Genomic DNA, 15,017 nt, shown 5'->3' on the forward strand with positions numbered 1-15,017 from the left:
ATCAGTTTGCTAACACAGTTTTCTGGAAATCTGCAATTAGATACTTCTTACTGCAATGAAGCTTACGTTGACAAAGGAAATATCCTCAGATGAAAACTAGAAAGCTTTCGTAGAAACTTCTCAGCGATATGTGAATTCATCTCACAGAATTACACTTATGTTTCCTGGAGTTCTCCATTAACACTGTCTCTGAGGAACCTGAGAAGGGCTTCTGTGGATCGCATTGAGGCCTAAGCTGATAAAGGAAATATCATCAGTTCAAAACGTGAAAGAAGCTTTCAGAGAAGCTTCTTTCTGATCTGTGAATTCATCTTACAGAGTTCCAACTTAGACCTGAGGAAGCCGTTTGCTAACACTCTTTTCGTGGAATCTACAAAGTTATATTTGGGAGCATGTAGGGGCCAACGTGAAAAAGGAAATATCATCACATAATAACTAGAGAGAAGCTTTCTGAGAGATTGCTTTCAGGTGTGTGACTTCATAACACAGAGTTCCACACTTCCCTTCCTGGAACATTTTGCTAACACTGTTGTCGTTCATTCGGTAAAGTGATATTTGGTAGCCCATAGGGGAACATGGTGAAAAAGGAAATATCCTCAGATAATAACTAGAGAGAAGGTTTCTGACAGATTGCTTTCTGATGTGTGACTTCATCACACAGAGTTCCACCCTTCCCTTTTCGGAACAGTTTGCTAACACTGTTGTCGTGGATTCTGCAAAGTGATATTTGGGAGCTCATTGAGGGTTATGGTGAAAAAGGAAATATCCTCAGATCAAAACTTGAAAGAAGCCTTTTGAGAAACTGCATGGCCATGTGTGAATGCAAATCACAGAGTTACACTTTTCTCTTCAGGGATCCGTTTGTTAACAAATTTTCTGGAAATCGGCAATGGGATACTTCTAAGCACAATGAAGCTTACAGTGACAAAGGAAGTATCCTCAGAGGAAAACTACAAAGAATCTTTCTTAGAAACTTCTTGATGATGTGTGAATTCGTCTCACAGAGTTACACTTATGTTTCGTGGAGCAGTCCATTAACACTGTCTTTGAGGAACCTGAGAAACGTTTCATTTGATCGCATTGAGGCCTACGCTGATAAAGGAATTATCATCAGTTGAAAAAGTGAAAGAAGCTATCTGAGGAACTTCCTTCTGATCTGTGAATTCATCTCACAGAGTTACACCATACACCTCAGGAAGCAGTGTGCTAACCCTCTTTTTGTGGAATCTCCAAAGTGATATTTGGGTGCCCTTAGGGGTCCAAGGAGTAAAAGTAAATATCCTCACACAATAACTAGAGAGAAGTTTTCTGAGAGATTGCTTTCTGATGTGTGACTTCATCACACAGAGTTCCAACGTTCCCTTCTTGGAACAGTTTGCTAACACTGTTGTTGTGGATTCTGCAAAGTGATATTTGGGAGCCCACAGGGGAACATGGTGAAAAAGGAATATCCTCAGATCAAAACAGGAAAGATGCCTTGTGAGAAATTGCATTGCCATGTGTGAATGCAACTCACAGAGTTACACGTTTCCCTTCATTAGTGTGTTTGTTAACACAGTTTTCTGGAAATCTGGAATTAGATCCATCTTAGCCCAATGAAGCTCTCGGTGACATAAGATATGTCGACAGATGGAAAATAGAAGTAAGCTTAGGAACTTCTTGGTGATGTGTGAATTCATCTCACAGAGTTACATTTCTCTTTCATGGAGCAGTCCATTAACACTGTCTTTGAGTAACCTGAGAAGGGCTTCTTTGGATCGTTTTGAGCCGTACGCTGATAAAGGAAATATCATCAGTTCGAAAAGTGAAAGTAACTTTCTGAGAATCTTCTTTCTGATCTGTAAATTCGTCTCACAGACTTACAACTTAGACCTCAGGAAGCAGTATGCTACCACTCTTTTCGTGGAATCTGCGAAGTGATATTTCGGAGCCCATAGGGGCCCATGGTGAAAAATGAAATATTCTCACATAATAACTAGAGAGAAGCTTTCGGAGAGATTGGTTTCTGATGTGTTACTTCATCACACAGAGTTCCACCCTTCCCTTCCTGGAACATTTTGCTAACACTGTTGTCGTGGATTCTGCAAAGTGATATTTGGGAGCCCATAGGGGAACATGGTGAAAAAGGAAATATCCACTGATCAAAACAGGAAAGAAGCCTTCTGAGAAACTGCATTGCCATGTGTGAATGCAACTCACAGATTTACACTTTCTCTTCAGTGATCAGTTTGCTAAAAAATCTTTCTGGAAATCTGCAATTAGATACATCTTAGTGCAATGAAGCTCACGGTGCAAAGGAAATGTCCTCAGATGAAAACTAGAAGGAAGCTTTCCTAGGAACTTCTTGGTGATGTGTGAATTCATCTCACAGAGTTACACTTATGTTTCGTGGAGCAGTCCATTAGCACTGTCTTTGAGGAACCTGAGAAGGGCTTCTTTGGATCTTTTTGAGGCCTACGCTGATAAAGGAAATATCATCAATTCAAAAGTTGAAAAAAGCTGTCTGAGATTCTTCTTTCTAATCTGTGAATTCATCCCACAGAGTTACAACTTAGACCTCAGGAAGCAGTTTGTTAACACTGTTTTCATGGAATCTGCAAAGTGATATTTGGGAGCCCATAGGGGCCCAGGGTGAAAAAGGAAATATCCTCAGATAATAACTAGAGGAAGCTTTCCGAGAGATTGCTTTCTGATGTGTGACTTTATCACACAGAATTCCACACTTCCCTTCCTGGAACATTTGGCTAACACTGTTGTCGTTCATTCTGCAAAGTGATATTTGGGAACCCATAGGGGGATATGGTGAAAAAGGAAATATCCACAGATAATATCTAGAGAGAAGCATTCTGAGAGATTGCTTTCTGATGTGTGACTTCATCACACAGAGTTCCACCCTTCCCTTCTTGGAACAGTTTGCTAACACTGTTGTCGTGGATTCTGCAAAGTGATATTGGGATCTCATTGAGGGCTATGGTGAAAAAGGAAAGAACCTCAGATCAAAAGTGGAAAGAAGCCTTCTGAGAAACTGCATTACCATGTGTGAATGCAACTCACAGATTTACACTTTTCTCTTCAGAGATTACTTTGGTAACAAAGTTTTCTGGAAATCGGCAATGGGATACTTCTAAGCACAATGAAGCTTACGATGACAAACGAAGTATCCTCAGAGGAAAACTACAAAGAAGCTTTCTCAGAAACTTCTTGGTGATGTGTGAATTCATCCCCCAGAGTTACACTTATGTTTTGTGGATCAATCCATTAACACTGTCTTTGAAGATCCTGAGAAAGGCTTCTTTGGATAGCATTGAGGCCTACGATGATAAAGGAATTATCGTCAGTTCAAAACGTGAAAGAAGCTTTCTGAGGAACTTGGTTCTGATCTGTGAATTCATCTCACAGTGTTACACCTTAGACCTCAGGAAGCAGTGTGCTAACCCTCTTTTCGTGGAATCTGCAAAGTGATATTTGGGAGCTCATAGGGGCCCAAGGAGTAAAAGGAAATATCCTCACATAATAACTAGAGAGAAGTTTTCTGAGAGATTGCGTTCTGATGTGTGACTTCATCACAAACAGCTCCACCCTTCCCTTCTTGGAACAGTTTGCTAACCCTGTTTCGTGGATCCTGCAAAACGATACTTGGGAGCTCATTGAGGGCTATGGTGAAAAAGAAAATATCCTCACTTCAAAACTGGAAAGAAGCCTTCTGAGAAACTGCATTACCATGTGTGAATGTAACTCACAGAGTCACACGTTTCTCTTCTGTGATCAGTTTGCTAACAAAGTTTTCTGGTAATCTGCAGTGGGATACTTCTTAGAGCAATGAAGCTTATGAAGATGAAGGAAATATCCTCAGATGAAAACTAGAAAGAAACTTTCTTAGAAAGTTCTTGGTGATGTGTGAATTCATCTCACAGAGTTACACTTATGTGTCGTGGAGCAGTCCATTAATGCTGTCTTTGAGGAACCTGAGAAGGGCTTCTTTGGATCGTATTGAGGCCTACACTGATAAAGGAAATATCATCAGTTCAAATTGTCAAAGAAACTTTTTGAGAAACTGCTTTCTGTTCTGTTAATTTATCTCACAGTGTTACACCTCAGCCCTCAGGAAGCAGTTTGCTAACAGTCTTTTTGTGGAATCTGCCAAGTGATATTTGGGAGCCCACGGGGAAAATGGTGCAAAAGGAAATACCCTCACATAATAACTAGAGAGAAGCGTTCAAGAGATTGCTTTCTCATTTGTGACCTCATCACACAGAGTTCCACTCTTCCCTTCTTGGAACACTTTGCTAAGACTGTTGTCGTGGATTTTGCAAAGTGATATTTGTGAAATCGTTGAGGACTATGGTCAAAAAGTAAATATCCTCAGATCAAAACAGGAAAGAAGCCTTCTGACAAACTGCATTGCCATGTGTGAATACAACTCACAGAGTTACATGTTTCTCCTCAGTGATCAATTTGCTAACAGAGTTTTCTGGAAATCTGCAATGGGATCTTAGCGCAATGAAGCTTACGATGAGAAAAGAAATATCCTCAGATGAAAACTAGAAAGAAGCTTTCTTGGAAACTTCTTGGTGATGTGTGAATTCATCTCACAGAGTTACACTTATGATTCATGGAGCAGTCCATTAACACTGTCTTTGAGGAACCGGAGAAGGGCTTCTTTGGATCGCATTGAGGCCTACGCTGATAAAGGAAATATCTTCAGTTCAAAACTTGAAAGAATTTTTCTGAGAAACTTCTTTCTGATCTGTGAATTCATCTCACAGAGTTACAACTTAGACCTCAGGAATCAGTTTCCTAACACTCTTTTCGTGGAATCTGCAAAGTGATATTTGGGAGCGCATAGGGGCCCATGGTGAAAAAGGAAATATCCACAGATAAGAAAGAGAGAGATGCTTTCTGAGAGATTGCTTTCTGAGGTGTGACTTCAGCATATAGAGTTCCACTATTCCCTTCTTGGAACAGTTTGCTAACACTGTTGTCGTGGATTCTGCAAAGTGATATTTGGGAGCTCTTTGTGGGCTAAGGTGAAAAAGGAAATATCCTCAGATCAAAGCTGGAAAGAAGCCTTCTGAGAAACTGTATTGCCATGTGTGAATGCAACTCACAGAGTTACACGTTTCTCTTCAGTGATCAGTTTGCTAACACAGTTTTCTGTTAATCTGCAATTAGATACATCTTAGTGCAATGAAGCTTACGTTGACAAACGAATTAACTTCAGATGAAAACAAAAAGAATCTTTCTTAGAAAATTCTTGATGATGTGTGAATTCACCTCACAGATTTAGTCTTCTGTTTCGTCGAGCAATCCATTAACACTGTCTTTGAGGAACCAGAGAAGGGCTTCTTTGGATCGTACTGAGGCCTACGCTAATAAAGGAAATATCATCAGTTGAAAATGTGAAAGAAGCTTTCTGAGCAACTTTCTTCTCTTCTGTCAATTCATCTAAAATTGTTACAACTTAGACCTACGGAATCAGTTTGCTAACAGTGTTTTCGTGGAATGTGCAAAGTGATATTAGGGAGTACATAGTAGGCCATGGTGAATAAGGAAATATCCCCAGATAATAACTAAAGGGAAGCTTTCTGAGAGATTACATTTTTTGTGTGACTGCATCACACAGAGTTCCACCCTTCCCTTCTTGGAACAGTTTGCTAACACTGTTGTCGTGGATTCTGCAAAGTGATATTTGGGAGCCTAAGGGGGCCCTTGGTGAAAAAGGAAATATCTTCACATAATAAGAAGAGAGAAGCTTTCTGCAAGATTGCTTTCTGATGTGTGACTTCATCACACAGAGTTCCACTCTTCCCGTCTTGGAACACTTTGCTAACACTGTTGTCTTGGATTCTACAATGTGATATTTAGGAGCCCAGAGGGGCCCATGGTGAAAAAGAAAATATCCTCACATAATAACTAGAGAGAAGCTTTCTGAGGGATTGATTTCTGATGTGTGGCTTCATCACACAGTGTTTCACCCTTTCCTTCTTGGAACAGTTTACTAAAATTGTTGTCGTGGATTCTGCAACTTAATATTTGGGAGCTCATTGAGGGCTACGGTGAGAAAGAAAATATACTCAGATCAAAACTGGAAAGAAGCCTTCTGAGAAACTGCATTCCCATGTGTGAATGCAACTCACAGAGTTACACTTTTCTCTTCATTGATCAGTTTGCTAACAACGTTTTCGGGAAATCTACAATTAGATACTTCTTAGCGCAACGACGCTGACTGTGACAAGGAAATATCCTCAGATGAAAACTAGAAAGAAGCTTTCTTAGAAACTTCTTGGTGATGTGTGAATTCATCTCACAGACCTACACTTAAATGTTTCGTGGAGCAGTCCACTGACACTGTCTTTAAGGAAACTGAGAAGGGCTTCTTTGGATCGTAGTGAGGCTTAGGTTGAAAAAGAAATATCATCAATTCAAAACGTGAGGGAACTTTTTGAGAATCTTCTTTCTGATCTGTGAATTCATCTCACAGAGTTACAACTTAGAGCTCAGGAAGGAGTTTGCTAACACTCTTTTCATGGAATCTGCAAAGTGATATTTGTGAGCCCATAGGATTCCCATGGTGTAAAAGGAAATATCCTCCCAAAATAACCAGAGGGAAGCTTTCTGAGAGATTGCTTTCTGATGTGTGACTTCATCACACAGAGTTCCACCCGTCCCTTCTTGGAACAGTTTGCTAACACTGTTGTGGTGGAATATGCAGAGTGATATTTGAGAGCACATAGGGGCCCATGGTGAAAAAGGAAATATCCTCACATAAAAACTAGAGAGAAGCTTTCTGAGAGATTGCTTTCTGATGTGTGACTTCATCACAAAGAGTTCCACCCTTCCATTCTTGGAACAGTTTTCTAACACTGTTGTCGTGGATTCTGCGAAGTGATATTTGGCAGCTCTTTGAGGGCTATGGCGTAAAAGGAAATATCCTCCGATCAAAACTGGAAAGAAGCCTTCTGAGAAACTGCATTGCCATGTGTGAATGCAACACACAGAGTTACACGTTTCTCTTCGGTGATCAGTTTGCTAACACAGTTTTCTGGATATCTGCAATTAGATACTTCTTAGCCCAATGAAGCTTACGGTGACAAAGCAAATACCTTCAGATCAAAACTAGAAAGAAGGTTTCTTAGAAATTTCTTGTGATGTGTGAATTCATCTCACAGAGTTACCCTTATGTTTCGTGGAGCAGTCCATTAACACTGTTTCTGAGAACCTGAGAAGGGCTTCTTTGGATCGTATTGAGGCCTACACTGATAAAGGAAATATCATCAGTTCAAAACGTGAAAGAAGCTTTCTGAGAAACCTCTTTCTGATCTGTGAATTCATCTCACAGAGTTACAACTTAGACCTGAGGATGCAGTTTGCTATCACTCTTTTCGTGGATCCTGCAAAGTGATATTTGGGCGCCCATAGGGGCCCATTTTGAAAAAGAAATTATCCTCACATAAGAAATACTGAGAACCTTTCTGAGAGATTGCTTTCTGATGTGTGACTGCATCACACAGCATTCCACCCTTCGCTTTTTGGAACAATTTGCTGACACTGTTGTCGTGTATTCTGCAACGTGATACTTGGGAGCCCATAGGGGCCCATGGTGAAAAAGAAAATATCCTCACTTGATAACCAGAGAGAAGTTTTCTGAGCGATTTCTTTCTGATGTGTGACTTCATCACACAGAGTTCCACCCTTCCCTTCTTGGAACAGTTTGCTAACACTGTTGTCGTTTGATTCTACAAAGTGATATTTGGGAGCCCATAAGGGGCCATGGTGAAAAAGGAGATATCCTCACATAATAACTAGAGAGAAGCCTTCTGAGAAACTGCATTGTCATGTGTGAATGCATCTCACAGAGCTACACCTTTCTCTTCAGTGAACAGTTTGCTAACACAGTTTTCTGGAAATCTGCAATGGGATACTTCTTAGCGCAATGAAGCTTATGGTGACGAAGGAAATATCCTCAGATGAAAACTAGAAAGAATCTTTCTTAGAAACTTCTTGGTGATGTTTGAATTCGTCTAACAGAGTTACAATTTTATTTCATGGAGCGTTCCATTATTTCTGTCTTTCGGGAAACTGAGAAGGGCTTCTTTGGATCGTATTTAAACCTACGCTGATAAAGGAAGTATCATCAGTTCAAAAAGTGAAAGAAGCTTTTTGAGAAACTTCTTTCTGATCTGTGAATTCATCTCACCGAAGTACAACTTAGACCTCAGGAAGCAGTTTGCTAACACTCTTTTTGTGGAATCTGCAAAGTGATATTTAGGACGGCATAGGGGATCATGGTGAAAAAGGAAATATCCTCAGATAATAACTAGAGAGAAGCATTCTGAGAGACTGTTTTCTGATGTGTGACTTCATCACACAGAGTTCCAAACTTCCCTACTTGGAACAGTTTGCTAACACTGTTGTCGTGGTTTCCGCAAAGTGATATTTGGGAGCTCATTGAGGGCTATGGTGAAAAAGGAAATATCCTCAGATCTAAACTGGAAAGAAACCTTCTGCAAACTGTATTGCCATGTGTGAATGCAACTCACAGAGTTACACATTTCTCTTCAGTGATCAGTTTGCTAACAAAGTTTTCTGGAAATCTGCAATGAGATACTGCTTAGCGCAATGAAGCTTTCGGTGACAAAGGAAATATCGTCAGATGAAAGCCAGAAAGGAGCTTTCTTAGAAACTTCTTGGTGATGGGTGAATTCATCTCACAGAGTGACACTTATGTTTCGTGGAGCAGTCCATTAACACCCTCTTTGAGGAACCTGGGAAGGGCTTCTTGGATTGTATTGAGGCCTACGCTGATAAAGGAAATATCATCAGTTCAAAACGTGAAAGAAGCTTTCTGAGAAACCTCTTTCTGATCTTGAATTCATCACACAGAGTTACAAGTTAGACCTGAGGATGCAGTTTGCTAACACTCTTTTTGTGGAATCTGCAAAGTGATATTAGGGATCCCTTAGGGTCCCATGGTAAAAAAGGAATTATCCTCACATAAGAAATACAGACAACCTTTCTGAGAGATTGCTTTCTAATGTGTGACTGCATCACACAGAGTTCCACCCTTCCCTTTTTGGAACAGTTTGCTAACGCTGTTGTCGTGGATTCTACAAAGTGATATTTGGGAGCTCATTGAGGGCTATGGTGAAAGAGGAAATATCCTCAGATCAAAACTGGAAAGAAGTCTTCTTAGAAACTGCATTGCCATGTGTGAACGCAACTCACAGAGTTACACGTTTCTGTTCAGTGATCAGATTCTTAACACAGTTTTCTGGAAATCTGCAATTATATACTTCTTAGTGCAATGAATCTTACGGTGACAAAGGAAATATCCTCAGATGAAAACTACAGAAGAAGATTTCTTAAAAACTTCATGGTGATGTGTGAATTCATCTCACAGAGATACACTTATGTTTCATGGAGCAGTCCGTTAACACTGTCTTTGAGGAACCTGAGAAGTGCTTCTTTGGATCGTATTGAGGCCTACGCTGATAAAGGAAATATCATCAGTTCAAACGTGAAAGAAGATTTCTGAGAAGCTTCTTTCTGACCTGTGAATTCATCTCACAGAGTTACAACTTAGACCTCAGGAAGCAGTTTGCGAACACTCTTTCGTGGAATCTGAAAAGTGATAGTTAGGAGCCCTAGGGGCCCATGGTGAAAGAGGAAATCTCCTCAGATAAGAACTAGAGAGAAGCTTTTGAGAGATTGCTTTCTGATGTGTGACTTCATTACACAGACTTCCACCCTTCCCTTCTTGGAACAGTTTACTAACACTGTTGTCGTGGATTCTGTAAAGTGATGTTTTGGAGCAAAAACGGGCCCATGGTGAAAAAGGAAATATCCTCAGATAATAACTAGAGAGAAATTTTCTGAGAGATTGCTTTCTGATGTGTGACCTCATCACACAGAGTTCCCCCCTTCTCTTCTTGGAACAGTTTGCTAAGACTGTTGTCGTGGATTTTGCAAACTGGTATTTGGGAGCTCAGTGAGGGTTAAGGTGACAAAGGAAATATGGTCAGATCAAAACTGGAAAGAAGCCTTATGAGAAACTGCATTGATATGTGTGAATGCAACTCACAGAGTTACACATTTCTCTTCACTGATCAGTTTACTAACACAGTTTTCTGGAAATCTGCAATGGGATACTTCTTAGCACAATGAATCTTACTGTGACAAAGGATATATCCTCAGATGAAAACTAGAAAGAAGGTTTCCTAGAAACTTCCTGGTGATGTGTGAATTCATCTCACAGAGTTACACTTCTGTTTCATGGAGCAGTCCATTAACACTTTCCTTGAGGAACCTGAGAAGTGCTACTTCGGAACGTATTGAGGCCTACGCGGATAAAGGAAATATCATCAGTTCAAAACGTGAAAGAAAAATTCTGAGAAACTTCTTTCTGATCTGTGAATTCATCTCAGAGAGTAACAACTTAGACCTCAGGAAGCAGTTTGCTAACACTCTTTTCATCGAATCTGCAAAGTGATATTTGGGAGCCCTAGGGGCCCATGGTGAATAAGGAAATGTCCTCACATAATAACTAGAGGGAAGCTTTCTGTGAGTTTACTTTCTGATGTGTGACTTCATCACACAGAGTAACATTCTTCCCTTCCTGGAACAGTTTGCTAACATTGTTGTCGTGGATTCTGCAAGGTGATATTTGGGAGCCCATAGGGGTCCATGTTGAAAAAGGAAACATCCTCACATAATACCTGAAGAGAAGCTTTCTGACATTTTGCTTTCTGATGTGTGACTTCATCACACAGAGTTCCACCCTTCCCTTCTTGGAACAGTTTGCTAACACTGTTGTCGCGAATTATGCAAAATGATATTTGGGACCTCATTGATGGCTACGGTGAAAAAGGAAATATCCTCAGATCAAAACTGGAAAGAAGCCTTCTGAGAAACTGCATTGCCATGTGTGAATGCAACTCACATAGTTACACGTTTCTCTTCAGTGATCAGTTTGCTAGCAAAGATTTCTGGAAGTCTGCCATGGGATACTTCTTAACGCAATGAAGGTTACGGTGACAAAGGAAATATCCTCAGATTAAAACTACAAAGAAGTTTTCGTAGAAACTTCTTGTTGATGTTTGAATTCATCTCACACAGTTACACTTATGTTTCGTGGAGCAGTCTATTAACACTGTCTTTGAGGTACCTGAATAGGGCTTCCTTGTATCGCATTGAGGCCTATGCTTCTAAAGGAAAAATCATCAGTTGAAAATGTGGAAGAAGCTTTCTGAGAAACTTCTTTCTGATCTGTGAATTCATCTCACACAGTTACACCTTATACCTCAGGAAGCAGTTTGCTTAAACTCTTTTCGTGGAATCTGCAAAGTGATATTTGGGATCACATAGGGGCCCATGGTGAAAAAGGAAATATTCTCAGATAATAACTAGAGAGAAACAATCTGAGAGAGAGCTTTCTGATGTGTGACTTCATCAAACAGACTTCCACCCTTCCCTTCTTGGAACAGTTTGCTAGCACTGTTGTCGTGGATTCTACAAAGTGATATTTGGTAGCACATAAGTTCCCATGGTGTAAAAGGAAATATCCTCACATGATGACTAGAGAGAAGCTTTGTGAGAGATTGCTTTCTGGTGTGTGACTTCATCACACAGAGTTCCACCCTTCCCTTCTTGGAACAGTATACTAACACTGTTGTCTTGGATTCTGCAAAGTGATATTTGGGAGCCCGGAGGTCCCCATTGTTAAAAAAGAAAATATCCTCACGTAATAACTAGAGAAAAGCATTCTGAGAGATTGCTTTCTGATGTGTGGCTTCATCACACAGAGTTTCACCCTTTCCTTCTTGGAACAGTTTGCTAAACCTGTTGTCGTGGATTTTGCATCTTGGTATTTGGGAGCTCATTGAGGGCTATGGTGAAAAAGGAAATATCCTCAGATCAAACCTGGAAAGAAGCCTTCTGAAAACTGCATTGCCATGTGTGAATGAAACTCACAGAGTTACACTTTTCTCTTCAGTGATCAGTTTGCTAACAAAGTTTTCTGGAAATCTGCAATTAGATACTTAGTGCAATGAAGGTTACGGTGACAAAGGAAATATCCTCAGATGAAAACAAGAAAGAAGCTTTCTTAGAACCTTCTTGGTGATGTGTGAATTCATCTCACAAAGTTACACTTATGTTTCATGGAGCAGTCCATTAACACTGTCTTTGAGGAACCTGAGAAGGGCTTCTTTGGATCGCATTCAGGCCTACATTAATAAAGGAAATATCATCAATTCAAAACATGAAAGAAGCTTTCTGAGAAATTGCCTTTTGATCTGTGAATTCATGTCACAGAGTTTCAACTTAAACCTCAGGAAGCACTTTGCTAACACTCTTTTTCTTGAATACGCAAGGTGATATTTGAGAGCCCCTAGGGGCCCATACTGAAAAAGGAAAAATCCTCAAATAATAACTAGAAAAAAGCTTTCGGAGACATTGCTTTTGATGTGTGACTTCAACACACAGAGTTCCACACTTCCCTTCTTGGAACGGTTTGTTAACACTGTTGTCTTGCATTCTGCCAAGTGATATTTGGGCGCCCTTAATGGTCCATGATGAAAAAGGAAAAATGTTCAGATAATAACTAGAGAGAAGCTTTCTGAGAGATTGCTTTCGGATGTGTGACTTCATCACATAGAGTTCCATCCTTCCCTTCTTGGAACCGTTTTCTAACACTGTTTTCGTGGATTTTGCAAAGTCATATTTGGGAGCCCAGAGGGGACCATGGTGAAAAAGGAAATATCCTCACATAAAAACTAGCGAGAAGCTTTCTGAGAGATTGCTTTCTCATATGTGACTTCATCACACAGAGTTCCACCATCCCCTTCTTGGAAGAGTTTGCTAACTCTGTTGTGGTGGATTCTGCAAAGTGATATTTCGGAACCCATCGGGGCCCATAGTGAAAAAGGAAATATCCTCAGATAATAACTAGAAAGAAGCTTGCTGAGAGATTGTTTTCTGATGTGTGACTTCATCACACAGAGTTGCACACTTTCCTTCTTGGAACAGTTTGCTGACACTGTTATCGCGGATTCTGCAAAGCGATATTTGGGAGCTCATTGAACTCTATGGTGAAAAAGGAAATATCGTCAGATGAAAACTGGAAAGAAGCCTTCTGAGAAAATGCATTGCCATGTGTGAATGCAACTCACGGAGTTACACGTTTCTCTTCAGTGATCAGTTTGCTAACACAGTTTTCTGAAAATCTGCAATTGGATACTGCTTAGCGCAATGAAGCTTACGGTGACAAAGGAATTATACACAGATGAAAACTAGAAAGAAGCTTTCTTAGAAAATTCTTGGTGATATGTGAATTCATCTCACAGAGTTACACTTATGTTTCGTGGAGCAGTCCATTAACACTGTCTTTGAGGAACCTGAGAAGGGCTTCTTTGGATCGCATTGAGGCTTACACTGATAAAGGAAATATCATCAGTTCAAAATTTGAAGGAAGTTTTCTGAGAAACTGCTTTCTGATCAGTGAGTTCATCTCACACACTTACAACTTAGACCTCAGGAAGCACTTTGCAACCACTCTTTTTGTGGAAACTGCAAAGTGATATTTGGGAGTCCATAGGGGCCCATGGTGAAAAAGGAAATATCCTCACATAATAACTATACAGAAGCTTTCTGAGAGATTGCTTTCTAATGTGTGACTTCATCACTCAGAGTTCCAACCTTCCCTTCTTGGAACACTTTGCTAACACTGTTGTCGTGGATTCTGCAAAGGGATATTTCGGAGACAATAGGGTCCCATTGTAAAAAAGGAAATATACTCACATTATATCTAGAGAGAAACTTTGTCATGGATTCTGCAAAGTGATATTTGGGAGCTCATTGACGGCTGTCGTGAAAAAGGAAATATCCTCAGATCAAAACAGGAAAGAAGCCTTCTGAGAAACTGCTTTGACATGTGTGAAGGCATCTCAGAGTTACACGATTCTCTTCAGTGATCATTTTGCTATTGCAGTATTCTGGATATCTGCAATTAGATACTTCTTAGCGCAATGAAGCTTACGGTGACAAAGGAATTACCGTCAGATGAAAACTAGAAAGAAGCTTTCTTAGAAACTTCTTGGTCATGTGTGAATGCATCTCACAGAGTTACACTTTTCTTTCCTGGAGCAGTCCATTAACACGTTCTTTGAGGAAAAACCAAAGGACTTCTTTGGGTCGTATTGAGGCCTACGTTGATAAAGGAAATATGATCAGTTCAAAACTTGAAAAAAGCTTTCTGGGAAACTACTTTTTGATCTGTGAAATTATCTCACAGAGTTACAACTCAGACCACAGGAAGCAGTTTGCTAACACTCTCTTGGTGGAATCTGCAAAGTGATATTTCGGAGCGATTAGGAGTCCATGTGGAAACAGGAAATATCCTCAGATAAAAACTAGAGAGAAGGTTTCTGAGAGATTGCTTTCTGATGTGTGACTTCATCACACAGAGTTCCACACTTCCCTTCTTCGAGTAGTTTGCTAACACTGTTGTCGTGGATTCTCCAAAGTGATATTTAGGAGCCCTTAGGGGCCCATGGTGAAAAAGGAAATATCCTCACATAACAACTAGAGAGCAGCTGTCTGAGAGATTGCTTTCTGAGGTGTGACTTCATCACACAGAGTTCCGCCCTTCCCTTCTTGGAACAGTTGGCTAACACTGTTGTCGTGGATTCTGCAAAGTTATATTTGGGAGCCCATACGGGCCCATGGTGAAAAAGGAAATATCCTCCGATAATAACTAGAGAGAAACTTTCTGAGAGATTGCTTTCTGATGTGTGACTTCATCACACAGAGTTCCACCCTTCCCTTCTTAGAACAGCTTGCTAACACTATTGTCGTAGATTCTGCAAAGTGATATTTGGGAGACCATAGGGGCCCATTGTGAAAAAGGAAATATCCTCACATAATAACTAGAGAGAAGCTTTCTGAGAGATTGCTTTCTAACCTGTGACTTCATCACACAGAGTTCCACCCATCGCTTCTTAGAACAGTTTGCTAACACT

Source organism: Rhinopithecus roxellana, chromosome 21 (assembly GCF_007565055.1).
Source record: "Rhinopithecus roxellana isolate Shanxi Qingling chromosome 21, ASM756505v1, whole genome shotgun sequence".
NCBI lineage: Eukaryota > Metazoa > Chordata > Mammalia > Primates > Cercopithecidae > Rhinopithecus > Rhinopithecus roxellana.